Raw genomic sequence first — 15,075 nt, forward strand, 5'->3', positions numbered from 1 at the left:
TTGATTCTTTGGTCTTCGGATCAGCTTGAATATATCCTACACCTTCCTCTCTAGTTCCTCGACCTCTTTTGATGACACAGTCGTGAATGTCGACTGGAGTCGTTTCAAAGTTTTTGTATCAAGTGTTTGAGACTCATAAGCACCCCGATCCATTTATGGGGGTCCACAGGGAACCAAGTGTGTGCCAGGTAGAAATGTCAGAGTTAGGATTGATTCTCTTCTTTTTTCAAGTTTGATTGATCCTCTTCTTTTTTCAAGTCACCCTCGGAACAATATGTTGTGGAATTGGTATTAGCCACGGGCCATCGTACAGCCAAGTTTTGCAATAGATTCGAGAAGTGCCAATGATTTCTTTGATCCCTTTGGATCACAGAAACATGGAGGGCATCCCTTTCCAACTCCTTCCCTTTCCTGAAAGGGAAGTAGGGTTAAGAAGTAGGAGTAAGATGCTAAGACTGCTTTCCTCCCTATGTGTGGCTGCTGGTGGGGAGTGCAATTAGACTGGGATCATTTTATGGTGACTGAAATCTGGGTAGTAGATGTCCTTCGGTAGGATATCAACTTCCCTTTGAGTTCCTACCACTTCTCATTAACCATCTGGTTTGTGTCCACAAGTTCATTCCGGCTTGTTGAAGTTTCCCTTTCAGGCAAGTTAAAGGTTATACTGTATGAATACCGTGTGGAAATTGTACAGTGCAATTCTCGATTTCTACAACCATCCCTCTCTTGTAGAGAAGGTGACTGGTAATTAGAAATTAGTCATAGATCTTTTCGTCTCGACCCGTTTCAACAGCCTTGGTTCAAGACAGAAACAACATGCTCCATACTGGCAACCATCAGGGAGTCAGACTTGATTCCTTCGTTGGGTTTGAAGGACGAGTGTTTCTGAATGCTTACCCATCAACCCTTCCGCAAGTTCCTCTGCTTCATTCCCAGGAGACTTGCACCTCTTCAGAGCAGATGGCTCCATGCCTATTTCTGTTGTATGCTTCCGACCTCTTCCCAAGTTTTCATTTGATTCTCCACCTTGGCTTCAACTAGGACATGTTTGTTCAGGGTACATCTCCTGATGTTTAAGCATCTCTAGGACAGGACAGACTTCTCAGGTTTTGTTGCAGCCTGAGAGTTGCATGTTCCAGAGAAGTCCGATATCTCACCCAAGCAAGAATAGGTACCTGCAAGGCTAACAGATACAGCAGCAAGGTTGTCCTTGTCTCGGCAGGGGCAACCAGCTTAACATTTGCAAGCCCTGCTTGCTCACCTGTCACACCAGGGAGACCAGTTCTTCATGGGCAGCTTCTACTTCTTCATTCACTTCTGCAGATTGAAGGGGTTCTGGTCTTTGACAAGGTCTCCCCATTCCTTCCCTTCCTCTCTCAGAGAAGTGAGACAGGGCTTAGCCAAATGGTTAGATGACTAGTATCTTCTTGGAGTGTCGTTACACGATTCCCCTCCGAGATACTTTGTGCCTCAAGGCATCAACCAGAAGGCAGTCACCTGCACTTCAAGAGGTTAGGTTGGCTTGGTTTAGGTTGGGTACTTAACTTAATGTAGCCTAGCCTAACTAATCCCAGCCTATCCTGGCCTAACCTGCACTTCAAGGGACTAGGTTGGATTCGGTGAGGTTGGGTACTTACCCCAACCTGGCCTAACCTAAACTAAACCTAGCCTAACCTGACCTAATCTGCACGTGAATATCCTGAATCTTCTCAGCTCTTCAAGCCTCAGGATCCAAGGATAGGCGATCCATGGTGTCGTTAAGGAACGGTACCACGGTAGTTCCATAGTCAACATGAGGGCGGGGGGGCTAGTGTCCTTTCATCTCCTCAGTTGACGATGCAGGTGCACTGGTTTGCAGTAGCACACTCAGCACAGTGGTCAACCAGACACATTCCAGGAAAGATGGATGTATGACAGGCAAGTTTGGTCACTAGGGCCATTGTTAGCGACAACTGGTCTTAACACCTCAACATTCTGAAGGGTTGTTCAATCTAGGAAGACAGTCGGGTTAGTCCTTCAATCTCAACACACCGAACCTGTTATTGTTCGGCTCTGTCTTACGAACAGTGGGCATAACAGCCAGCAACCATACCACATTGAAAACATCGCTTCTCGTCTGATCAGCAAAGTTTAGCAACGATTGTATCTGGTCAGTACTTGGATAGGTGACCTCCTGGGAACTCCAGATGCTGTTGGCATCTAGATGTCTTTTGAATCCATGATTCAAGTCTTGGGCTTACAACTTCCTGTTGTTCTGCCTGATTCGCCAGGTGATCAACAGTGTATGTGCATTCCGTTTCTAAGGACCCTAAAGACTACCAAGTGCCCAAAGCCTTTACATTACCACTTAAGGGGGCGTGCTGTCTGCCAAATTTCAAGGATTATCACATTTTAGTTATTAAAAGTTTTCAGCTGTTTTTTGTTTAAACAAACATATCCTGAAGCGATAATGCTAAAAAAAAATTTTTTTTTTTAGATTGGTTTATTGACAATTTTCTTTATTGCTTGTATGACACTGTGAACCACAAATTGTAAAAAAGACTTGTAAAAAAGTCTGTAAATGAATAATTCAGGATATGATAAAGTAAGTTATACATTGTTTTGGACTTTTTATATGTAACTTATATTGCTAAAAAAATGTTTAGATTAGTTCATGGACAATTTTGTTTTTATCGCTTGTATGGCACTGTGAAACTGTGAACGACAAATTGTAAAAAATATAAAAAGTCTATGAATGATCCTGGATAGGATCAAGTTTGAGTTGTACACTGTTTTGGAATGCTTTATGTGTAAATAAACATATCTTGAAACATTATTGTTAAAAAAATGTTTAGATTGGTTCATGGACAGTTTTGTTCTTTGCTTGTACAGCAAATTGTAAAATGGCAAATTGTAAACAACAAATTGTAAAAAGCATGTAAAACAAGTGTGAAAAAATTTATTCTAAAATAATTGTTATCCACTAAAATATCCCTTTCTCTCTACAGGACGTCAGAGAAAAACGGGTTATAATGATACAGGGATAACGTGCTCAAGATGTCCAGATTCTCTCAGGATTTTTGAAAACAATTTTTAGTTTTGCTGTTTTCTCAAAACACTTTTTCAAAACTAAATGCTTATTTCTTAAAGAAGACTGAACCAGATTCAATGAAAATTTTTCAGAATGTAGTATAACTATATATCCGTATCCTGGCATTGGGAAAATCACTCTTCTGTGCAACTTTTAATTTTGCATATTAATTTTGAAAAGTGACATCATAATTTTTTCAACTGCAAAACAAAAGAACTTAGAGGTCGAATTTCTAAATTTCCCCATGAGAGAATTTTCATTATTAGTTGTAGAATAAGTTGTGAAAATTTGAAGCAAATCCCTTCAATCATAAAGTAGGAAACAGTCATTTACTTTATAATAGGGCCTTATAAAGGTCAGTCTTCGCCTCGGCCAAAGTCTTTTTCTTGTCGTCAGAGCTTGATCATCTAGTCAAAACCTCTTCAAGGTTTTGAAGTACTTAGTTTTTGCACTGGATGGTGGGAGCTCTTGCTAAGAAGATTGAGAATTTCAGGGGATTAGATGATCTCTTCTCAGCAGACCAGTTTGACGTCCTTTCTTGTGCCGATAAAGCCATAAGAGATGGCTCTTCCGAACTAAAGCCTCTCTTCTCCTTTGGAGTTCTTCAGAAGAGAAACTTTGGTGCTCCTTCACCACAAAAGGAGTCATGTCTTCTCAGAGATCTGCCTAACTGTGTTTGCCGCTGGACTCGTCGCATCTGTTTCCTCAGTCGATGGTTGAGCAGATCGCATCACATCTGCAGAAGAAGCCCACATAGGATCTCCCTGGCACAGTTGTCTCATCGCCCCAAGAGTTTTTTGTCCGCATCCTTTGTCCCAAGTTCATCTCTCCGCTTCAACAACATTCCTTCCGGGGAGTAGACCCAAATCTCAAGCAAGACCTCGAGCCAATCTGCGTTTTGACATAGACCACCAAGAAGAACTCCTCTAAACTTCCACCCAAGAAGTGAGCCGGAAGTCCTTGTGCCCCAGTAGGAGCCAGACTTCTCTTGTTCTGGGAGAAGTGGGATCTCAGGGGAGCAGAACCATGGATTGTCAAAGTATTAAAGGAGGGCTACTGCATCCCGTTTTCAGAGAACCCGCCTTTAGTACCCTCTCCCATCACCTTGATGGCCTACTCAGAAGGCTCAGAGACATTCGGCCCTTTTGAAGGAAGTATCCTCTCTCCTTCTGAAGAGAGTCATTGAGGAAGTGGAAGACGTTCACTCTCAGGGCTTCTACAATCGTCTGTTTGTAGTTCCCAAAGCGTCAGGAGGCTGGAGACTGGTCGTGGACATAAGCGCCCTCAGTCGCTTCGCAATAACAACAAAGTTCAGGATGGAGACGAGCCAGTCAGTCATGGATTCCATTCACCTGGGCGATTGGATGATCACACTGGATATGCAAGATGCATATCTTCATATTCTCATTCACCCAATTTCCAGGAAGTACTTATGGTTCGTCTTCCAAGGAAAAGTCTGCCAGTTTCGGTCCCTCTGCTCCGGCCTTTCCACGGCACCCCAAGTATTCTCTCGACTCTCCTCTCCTCTCACCAAATGGCTCCATCTAATCGGCATAATCATCAGCCTTTACCTGGACGACTGGCTTCTTCGATCACCCTCGAAAGAAAAGTGCACGAAGGACCTTCAGATGACTCTATGGTTTTCTCAAGATCTGGGAATTCTTCTAAATCTCCAGAAATCCCAGTTGGTTCTGACTCAGGAGGTTCTTCATTTGTGGATGATTCTCAACTCTCGACTTTTCAGGCTTTTTCGTCCCCCAAGAGAATCGCAAACTGCTTACAGACAATTCTCAAGTTCCTCTCCCTTTCATCATGTTCGCCCGTCAATGGATGACCCTTCTAGGGACTCTGTCATCCATCAAGACCTTTATCATGTTGGGCAGACTACACACAAGAGCTCTTTAATTTTTTCTCAGAGCCAACTGGGACAGGAAGATTCAGCCAGACTTGGTAGTTTTTCCTGTCACTCAGCAGATAAAGTCGGATCTTCGGTGGTGGCTCCCCGAAGGAAGATTTTCGCAGGGGAGATCCCTTCTCCCTTTGAGCCCCGATCTAGACTTCTACTCGGACACTTCGGACCTGGGCTGGGGAGCTTTTCTAGGGGATCAAGAGATCTCTGGGACATGGTCCCTGGAGGAGACTTCCCTTCACATCATTGTGAAAGAGCTGAAGGCTGTTCATCTAGGCCAACTACATTTCTCTCCTTGTTGATCTGCAACAAGACAGTGGTTGTTCATGTGGACAACACCACGGCACTCGTATATCAAGAAACGGGGCACTGTTCCTCCTCTCTCTGCCAGACTGCGAAGGACCTTCTTCTTTGGGGACACCAGAATCGAGTATGTAATGCTAGTCACTCGCTTCATTCAGGGGAAATTAAACATCCTGGCAGATGAGCTGAGCTGTCGTAAGCAGGTCTCTCCTACCAAATGGACCCCTGGACCACAGGATTTGTGTCGACCTTTGAAGGTTATGGGGCAAACCCTCCATAGACTTGTTTGCCACCTCAAGAAACAGTTGTCTTCCTCTCTTCTGCTCTCCAGCCCTGGATCCCCTGGCTTGGGCGATGGACTCCATGCTTTTAGAATGGTTGGGTCTAGACCTCCATGCCTTCCCTCCCTTCAGCTTGGTCAGGGAAGTACTCGAAATTCATGTCTCACCACATTGTCTCATTGACTCTCTTGGCACCGTTCTGGCCCATGAAGGAATAGTTCCCGGCCCTTCTTCGTTTTCTGGTAGACTTCCCAAGGCTGCTTCCCCAAAAACTGTGGCTACTCAGACAGCCACACTTCAGGAGGTATCACCAAGGGTTATCCACTCTTGGTCTGACTGCTTCAGACGGTCAGGAAACTCGTCAGATCTAAAGGTTTTTCAAGAGCAGCTGCGGAAGCTATTGCAAAGTGCAGATGACAGTCTACATGCAACATCTACCAGTTGAAGTGGACAGTGTTCTGGCGATGGTGCCTCAGACATCACATCTCGTCTTCCGAGACGTCTTTACTCAGATTGCGGATTTTCTCCTGTACCTGAAGACTTTTCTAAAAGTCTCTCCTCGTCCACCATTAAAGGATACCGAGTGATGCTTTCCTCGGTCTTCAAGCATAGAGGTTTGAATCTTTCATCTAATCAGGATCTTAAAGGTCTCCTTAAGTCTTTTGATACGTCCAAGCAGAAGAAGTCTGATTTAGTGTCTTGGAACTTGGATGTTATCTTTAAGTGGCTTTTGGGCCCTCCTTTCAAGCCTCTCAGTTCAGTTTCTCTCAAGAATCTTTTGCAGGAGACCCTCTTCCTGATAGCTCTGGCTACAGCTAAACGCATGAGCTACATGCGATTGACAAGAGGATTGGCTTCTCCCAAGGGGATGTAGTTTGCTCTTTCACTTTGGGCTTCTTGGCTAAGAATGAGGATCCTTCTAAGCCTTGGCCTCACTCTTTCCATATCAAGAACTTAATTGATATTCTGGGCCCGGATGAACAAGAGAGGGTTCTTTGCTCAGTCAGATCACTGAGGTACTATCTGCATAGGACTGAGAAGATCAGAGGCCCTTCCAGCAACCTATGGTGTTCTATCAAGAATCCTTCTCGCCCACTTCCTAAGAATGCCTTATCATTCTTTATTCGTGACCTGGTCTCTGAAGCACATTCCCAGATTCAGGAAGACACTTTTCCTTTGATCAAAGTCAAAACTCATTAAATCATAGCAGTAGCCACCTCTCTCGCCTTCAAACATAATTTATCCATCTCTTCTATTCTTCAGTCGACCTTTTTGAGGTGCAAATCGATCTTTGCAACTCATTATTTAAAAGAATTGGAAATAATATTTGAAAACTGAAGTACCCTTGGACCTTTGGCAGTGGCTGGCATGGTATTGGGGGAAGAAACATAGGAGAGATCCTGTCACTCTTTTATCTCTTTGCCTTGTTATAAGGATGTCGAGTTTTTAGGGAACCTGGGGGTACTTTGTACCTGGAGTGCCCACCAGTTCGTTGGATGGGTAGTGGATTTTTTATGGTGTCAGGGTTGGTGACAGGTGTTCTCTGGTCTGTTGTTATGGTACTGTGCCCAGGGCAATGGCATCTTTTTTCCTGCATTACGTCTTGTCAGTGTTCAGGCATATCCTCCCTTGCAAGATTCCCACTGGTGTAGAGGCAACTCTCAGCTCACCACCGTGCCACTACAGGTCAAGATGAGCACTAACCAGAGGCAGCATTCATCTGCTGTAGCTCTTTTACCAGGTAAGGAAGAGACAAGCACTGCACCATTGATAGCCACTTTTTCTTCTAGATTGAGTTTTTACCATGCCTAATGTGTTGAATTAGAATAGTCCATTCATCCCACCCCTCTTGCAGTGTGGGATTCAGCTAAGTAATTACTTGGTAAGTCACTTATAAAAATGACATTTTTATAATAAAATTAATTTTTATATATACTTACCAAGTAATTACTGAATCAGAGCCCTCCCTCCTCCCCTCTGTTTCTTTTGTTCATGGACTTTGTGGCAATAAATAGAATGACGCCGCTGGCTTCTGTTGCTCCCTTGCTCCCATTGCAGTGGGTGGGGCCTGTCACCCCCTGCTTTGCAATTGACGCGCTGCCGCAAATTTTAAATTTTGGATGGTGTGTGAGCTTAATCATTAGCTAAGTAATTACTTGGTTAGTATATATAAAACTTAATTTTATTATAAAAATGTCATGTTAGTGATAAATAAATCACTGTACTGCATTAATAAGGCTTCAAACCTCCTCCTAACACTAGTTTCCTTAATATCCTTTCCAAATTTATCCATTACATATTGGTTTTAAAATACTATCATCACCTGGTAAATGAACGATGTCTACCTCTGCTACAGAGAGAATCCTATGGTGGAACACTTCAACATCCATCAAGGGCATATTCTCATTAACAATTAAGTCCTTATTTAGATGATAAAACACTTCAATCACTGCCTGGTGAGCACTGTCAACAGTGTAAACTGCCTGTGTTGCAGATAACCCATGAACCCTATTTGATTCATTTATCAACAATTTCTGAACCAGGTAAGACCTCCTTAACTGTCACAAGAATTTAAGATGGATTATTGGGTTGCATGATATATTTTCGAAATAGACTAAACACTAATCGGTTCCTTAATTTGAGTAACTTTGTCCTGAGTTAGTTTCTTATCATCAGAGCAATCCTTAAGGGTATGAGACGTCTTGAAAAACTTTCATTTAATAAAAACTCATGCTTCGCTGGGAAAAAAAAATATTATTCTGTGGTATAGATTGATAACCCAGAATTACCACAGGAAACATCTGAATCCTATCTACCACAATGAAATTGAACCTCAACAGCACCAACTATATTCAGTATCCTTAAATCGGCAAACTGACAACAGTCTGGCATTGTCGCCTTCTGATGCAGATGTTGTGGTTAGCTAAGCACATTTTTCATAAACATCCTCAGTTGAGCACCTCACTCCTCCGTTACTCTTCTTCACTACTTAACAATGAAATAATGTAAATGGTATCATAAAAGCATTACCATTGTTTTTATTGTTATGATTATTATAATTTCATGTATGTCTTAATAGTTACTTAACCCTTAAACGCCTGTTGGACGTTTTAAACGTCATTCAAAATTGCCTGTCGAATGTCGGTGGGCGTTGCAAACGTCGACTGAAAATGCTTTTTTAAATATTCGCGGAAAAATAATTATAGGCCTAGTTTGCGGAAGATTTCAAATCCCGCGCCTCGGCGGATGCTGGGAGTTCACGGATCCAGCTGTTGTTTTGTTTCTGAGCGTCACCCAGACGCCGCATGCCGAATTTCCCCATCTCGCATCAGAGAGCATCAGAGTAGCGCCTTGGGAGCGATATTTTGACGCAGACGTGTTTTGCTGAACTTTTTTAGTGTTAGCGTAATTCGTGCTGCAACAGAACGTTTGCAGAGATGTCGCAAAGCGCCAGGAGCGTGAAAGGCGCACATTGCCTGTCGGAAGTGAGCGTGAGGCGAGTTTTGGACTTGGATGCTGGAGAAGGACCCAGCAACCAGAGTGACCCAGCTTCTCAGCAGCGTGTTGTTCGCCACGTGTGACCTATGGTGACCAAGGACCACATCCCATTCCTTTTACGACCCCTAGGAAGCATCGGGGTGTCCTGAGGGGCATCCGAAAACATTTGGGAGGCCTCCAACAAAAGGACATTGATGAGTACTTGTTGGAGCTCGATCGAGAGCAGGCCGAAAGTCCTGATTTCGGTGGTAGTTGGTCATCTAGCGATGACGACATAACGCCTGACGCCAGCGATGACGAATATTTGCCACCAATGTCCGTATCGGGGATCCTCAGCAGGAAAGTGAATTAGAGTTTAGTGGGTTTAGTGCCTACGAGGGAGAAAGTGAGTTGGAGGAGGAAGAGGATGACTCGATTGTGGCTGGTGGGGACGAAACAGAAAGTGATGGGGAAAGTGAAGAAGACGGCCCAGCTGGGAGTGTGAGAGTGCGAAGACGTGCCCGTGCACATGCGCGTGCGCGAGCGCAAACCTGTTGAAGGTTGCAACGCCGCGGCAGCTCAGGTGAAGGCCGTTCGTCCGAAAGTGATGAGGGTGGTCGGAGGACCCCACCCCACCTAACATGCACCCATTCACGGCAGTACCTGGACTGACCGTCCCTGTGCCTCTCACGGTACTGGGGTTCATTCAGCTTTTCCTGACGCGGGAATTGCTTGAATTCCTGGTTGCGGAGACGGTAGATTACGCCGGTACTGCCGTGAGGAATTGCGGACGACGTTGTCGCACCGCTGGCGGGCTGCAACCTCACGGACATGGCGCACTTTTTGGGGCTCCACATATTCTTTGGGATGATGCCTGCTGCTGACGTCAGGCAATATTGGAGGCGGAATTTTTTTAAATACGCCTAATGTGGCGGCATTATGTCCCGTGATAGTTTCCTGGCGTTGGACAGGTATTTCAACGCCTTCAACCGAAGGGCTATACCCCCGAATAACCCGACCGCCTCATCTTAGTCCGCCCAGTGTTGGAGTTCATTCGTGAACGGTGTCAGACTCTCGTGGTTCCTTCAAGAACCTTTCTTTGGATGAGGGTATGATGCCATACAAAGGGCGTCTAAGTATCAAAGTGTACAACCCGAAGAAGCCAAAGAAGTATGGTGTAAAGTTATTTTTTATTACGGAAGCCAACACTGGATACGTCATGGACTTCTTGGTGTATTCTGGGGTCTTCTCCACGCTGCGTGACACTGTCTTCGGTCTTGTGAATCGTTTCCGTAACCAGGGATACCACCTGTTTATGGATAATTATTATAACTTGGTATCCCTGGCCCAGGAACTGTATGAAGCAGGTGTGCACGTCAGTGGTACCCTTCGGTTGGTGCGTGGGGCCCCGAATGTCCTCAAGAGGTTTGCTAGCCACCCGCAACATCTTGCAAGAGGAGAGACAGAGTGGCGGCGGAAGGGAGATGTCTTCGTCATCTGTTGGAAGGAGGTCCGACTCGTGCCCATGATTACGACGAGTCATGAGCCCTTCCAATAGATCACCCAGCGGAAGAAGACACGCCCGGCAGGGCCGAGTTACGTATGAGGAGTTTCAGGTGTCCAACGCCCTACTGTCATCGGGCACTACAGCAGGCACATGGGAGGAGTTGATCTCTTTGATCAACTCATCCAGTATTATCCCTTCGCCAGGAGAACCAGGAGGTGGACACAGAAGCTCCTCAAATACCTCCTTCAGTTGGCCCTCCAGAATGCCTACATCATTTACTGTTGGTATAATTCGGACGCCGGAGGTTGACCCACATCCAGTTTCTTGAGGTGGCTGGGAATACCCTCATCAACTTCGATCCGGAGGAGTGGCCTTCCAACGGCGCCCCTGCCCCGAGCTCCAGCTCTGCCCCGAGAGGAAAGGTCAGATGTCGTGAGATACCCCGACATCATAATTCCTCATCCTGCCGGGCGCCGCCCCTGCTGCTGCCGACCTTGATGATGACGCTGCCCTGAAGATGCCGCCGCCCCTGAAGGTGCCGCCGCCCTCGAATTCCAGTGTCCCGTCGGGTAGCCGACCCTGTGTGTCGGCTGCAGCCAGGAGATCACACACTGGAGCTCATCGAAGGGGGCAGACAGAAACGGTGCTGGGTGTGCCATATGAATGGCAAGAGGAGAGACAGCCGGTACGTGTGTCGCACCTGCAAGGTAGCACTTTGCAGGTTGGATGAGTGTAACCGCAGGTACCACAATGCGGTTATTTATTGGAGTGCGCCTGCCCGAGCGACACGGGAGGGCGCAGCGAGCCGCCGAAGGGCGGCCCACCAGCAGTAAGGGCGCGCGTCTCCCTCCTCCGCTTGTGCCCCGTCATGTCGGGAGGAAAAAAATGCAAGACTCTTCAATGGAGGAGGGAGAAAACAAGAAACAGCACGAAGAGTCAGGATTACGAGTGAGTATTCTGCATTTATTTTTTTTTTAGTTTTATATTTACGAGTGAGTATTCTGCATTGAATTTATTTTTAGTTTTATATTTACGAGTGAGTATTCTGCATTGAATTTATTTTTAGTTTTATATTTATTACAAGTTTTTATATATCTGTATTCATTGCTGTTTTGTATAATTTCGTTTTATGCAAAAACAAATTTTTTTCACAACCATTCCTTTTAGTTATGTTTTCGTAACAAAGTAAAAACAATATAATTTATGTGTGTCTATGTATGAATGTCTGTATATATATATATATATATATATATATATATATATATATATATATATATATATATATATATATATATATATATATATATATATATAATTTTTTTACTTGGGTCTCTTTTGGGTAAGCAAAAAATCTTTTATTCTGGTGATATTCAATCCTTTACCTTCATTTTGCAACAAACGGAAAGTCTCTAGCACAATATTTAGATTTTGGTGAATTTTTGAAAAAATTTCCTCCGCTCATGACTCCGCTGAAAATCCTGTCATTTCTTGCGTCAGCTTGCCGTAATTTTTTCGCCGTTTCATATTATTCGTTACATAAAGTGTTATACATCAAAATGTGCGCAATTTCATGTAGAATACAATAAAAAATAAATCATTCCTTTAGCTCTTCACAGTTTTTAAATATTTACATCGAAATAACGATAAATAGAAAAAAATCAACCTTCGGTCAACTTTGACGCGACCGAAATGATCAAAACGCATCCGTAAGCCATAATTATTACATTCGAGTAACAATCAATCATTTACCTTCATTTTGCAACAAACGGAAAGTCTCTAGCACAATATTTAGATTTTTGGTGAATTTTTGAAAAAAATAATTTCCTCCGCTCCGCGCGCGGAATCAGCTGAAAATCGTGGCATTTCTTGCGTCAGCTTGCCGTAATTTTTTCGCCGTTTCATATTATTCGTTACATAAAGTGTTATACATCAAAATGTGTGCAATTTCATGTAGAATACAACAAAAAATATATCATTCCTTTAGCTCTTCACAGTTTTTAAATATTTACATCGAAATAACGATAAATAGAAAAAATCAACCTTCGGTCAACTTTGACTCAACCGAAATGATCGAAAAACGCATCCGTAGCCATAATTATTACATTCGAGTAACAAGCAATCATTTACCTTCATTCTGCAACAAACGGAAAGTCTCTAGCACAATATTTAGATTTTGGTGAATTTTGAAAAAAAATTTTCCTTCGCTCCGTCCGCGCAAGGAATCCCTCTGAAAATCCTGGCATTTCTTGCGTCTGATTGCCGTAATTTTTTCGCCCTTTCATATTATTCGTTACATAAAGTGTTATACATCAAAATGTGTGCAATTTCATGTAGAATACAACAAAAATAAATCATTCCTTTAGCTCTTCACAGGATTTTAATATTTTCATTTAAATAACCATAGCTGACAAAATTTTAACGTTCGGTCAACTTTGACTCGACCGAAATGATCGAAAACGCATTCGTAAGCCATAATTATTACATTCGAGTAACAATCAATCATTTACCTTCATTTTGCAACAAACGGAAAGTCTCTAGCACAATATTTAGATTTTTGGTGAATTTTTGAAAAAATAATTTCCTCCGCTCCGTCTTGTGAATCAGCTGAAAATCGTGTCATTTCTTGCATCAGCTTGCCGTAATTTTTTCGCCCTTTCATATTATTCGTTACATAAAGTGTTATATATTAAAATGTGCGCAATTTCATGTAGAATACAACAAAAAATATATAATTCCTTTAGCTCTTCACAGTTTTTTAACATTTTCGCCGAAATCACGATAACTGACAAAATTTTAACGTTCGGTCAACTTTGACTCGACCGAAATGATCGAAAAACGCATTCGTAAGCCATAATTATTACATTCGAGTAACAATCAATCACTTACCTTCATTTTGCAACAAACAGAAAGTCTCTAGCACAATATTTAGATTTTTGGTGAATTTTTTAAAAAAATAATTTCCTCCGCTCCGCGCGCACGGACTCCGCTGAAAATCGTGTCATTTCTTGCGTCAGTTTGCCGTAATTTTTTCCCCATTTCATATTATTCGTTACATAAAGTGTTATACATCAAAATGTGTGCAATTTCATGTAGAATACAACAAAAAATAAATAATTCCTTTAGCTCTTCACAGTTTTTAAATATTTACATCGAAATAACAATAAATAGAAAAAAATCAACCTTTGGTCAACTTTAACTCGATCGAAATGGTTCAAAAATGCAATTGTAAGCTAAAAAATCTTACAGTCTAGTAATATTAAATCAATTTCCTTCATTTTGGCACAATTGGAAAGTCTCTAGCACAATATTTTGATTTTTGGTGAATTTTTTGAAAAAACTTTTTTTACGTCCGGCGTTATTTAATTCATGCATCATTTTGTGATAATATTTTCTCTATGTTGCTTTAATCGTTTTACAATCTGTTATATACCAAAATCATCGCAATTTAGTGTACAATACAACTAAAAAAATTAACTCATTAGCTTTAACTGTTTTCCTTACAGCGATTTGTATACAATTATATACTTTTTTTTTTTTTTCGCTGTCATATATTCCAATATTTATATATGACAATGATATTTTTCATTTCTGATGATTGCATACTAAACTTCAGGCAATGAGAAAAAAGGAGCCAAAAATGAACTCTTAATCTTGAAAACTAAGCGCTGTGATTTTTGAAAAAACTTTTTCCGCTTCAGCGCTACCTCTCGGAGGGCCGCATACGGGAGATGTTTTTGAAAATAGGGCTTGGCGTTAAAGGGTTAATTACATATCCACTAGTATTTTTATTATTTATGAAAATGCACTTACTGTTTATTTTCATGTTTTATGTTAGAGAGTTTTTATATTAATAAGAACTCCTGGTTTTAAATGTTTTAGTTGGTAAGGTAGGGGTAAAGGGGTCTGACAGTCACGTGTAACAGGGGGGAATATAATGTAAATGACCTCTGATACTATCTGTGTGGAAGTTTTTAATATTGAATATTACGAGGAGCTTCTTGGTATGACAGTTGAACTGAGTTTAGTCAGGAGGTTAGAGTTGATTCTTATTCAACTAGAGAATTGTAGTACTGTAATAATCCATATATTTGAATGAAAAATGTGAAAACCAAAGCCAAAAGGTGGGGAAATAGTACAGTGTTCCTCATTTTAATAATTCTGTTATTTTACTTTGTTTGTGTATACAATATCAGTGTTATTTCTTTGATGACCAATTATTGTAATAATCGTGCTGTAAATCTTCAGATGAACCAAAAAACTGCTAATTAGATAGGCAAGAAAACTGTAATTTGTTATTTGTTGATACTTAAAAAGTATCCTGTCTTTTCAGATGGTTCATCAGCTTGGGCGAGCAGGTGGCCAGCAGCTTGTAGGAGAGGTTATTGGTGCAATACTTCATTCTCCAGACCCTCGTGTTGTTGAAGCAGGGCAGTCTCCTTGAAACATCTCCTTTGTTCACTGCTTAATCTCACGTCTTTTAAAGCATCAAAGTAAGTTTTATATTCTCCTTTTCTGTTTTATAAGAATG

At 42.1% G+C, this 15,075-nt stretch overlaps 1 protein-coding gene and 1 pseudogene across 1 annotated transcript in view; both read left to right on the forward strand.

The window, feature by feature from the left end:
• Positions 1–15,075, forward strand: part of mei-41 (meiotic 41) — a 593,070-nt gene that overhangs the window by 255,993 nt on the left and 322,002 nt on the right. The gene's annotated exons all lie outside the window — the stretch shown is intronic.
• On the forward strand, positions 2,079–2,198 carry LOC136835977 (5S ribosomal RNA; annotated as a pseudogene).

Source organism: Macrobrachium rosenbergii, chromosome 55 (genome assembly GCF_040412425.1).
Source record: "Macrobrachium rosenbergii isolate ZJJX-2024 chromosome 55, ASM4041242v1, whole genome shotgun sequence".
NCBI classification, from domain to species: Eukaryota; Metazoa; Arthropoda; class Malacostraca; order Decapoda; family Palaemonidae; genus Macrobrachium; species Macrobrachium rosenbergii.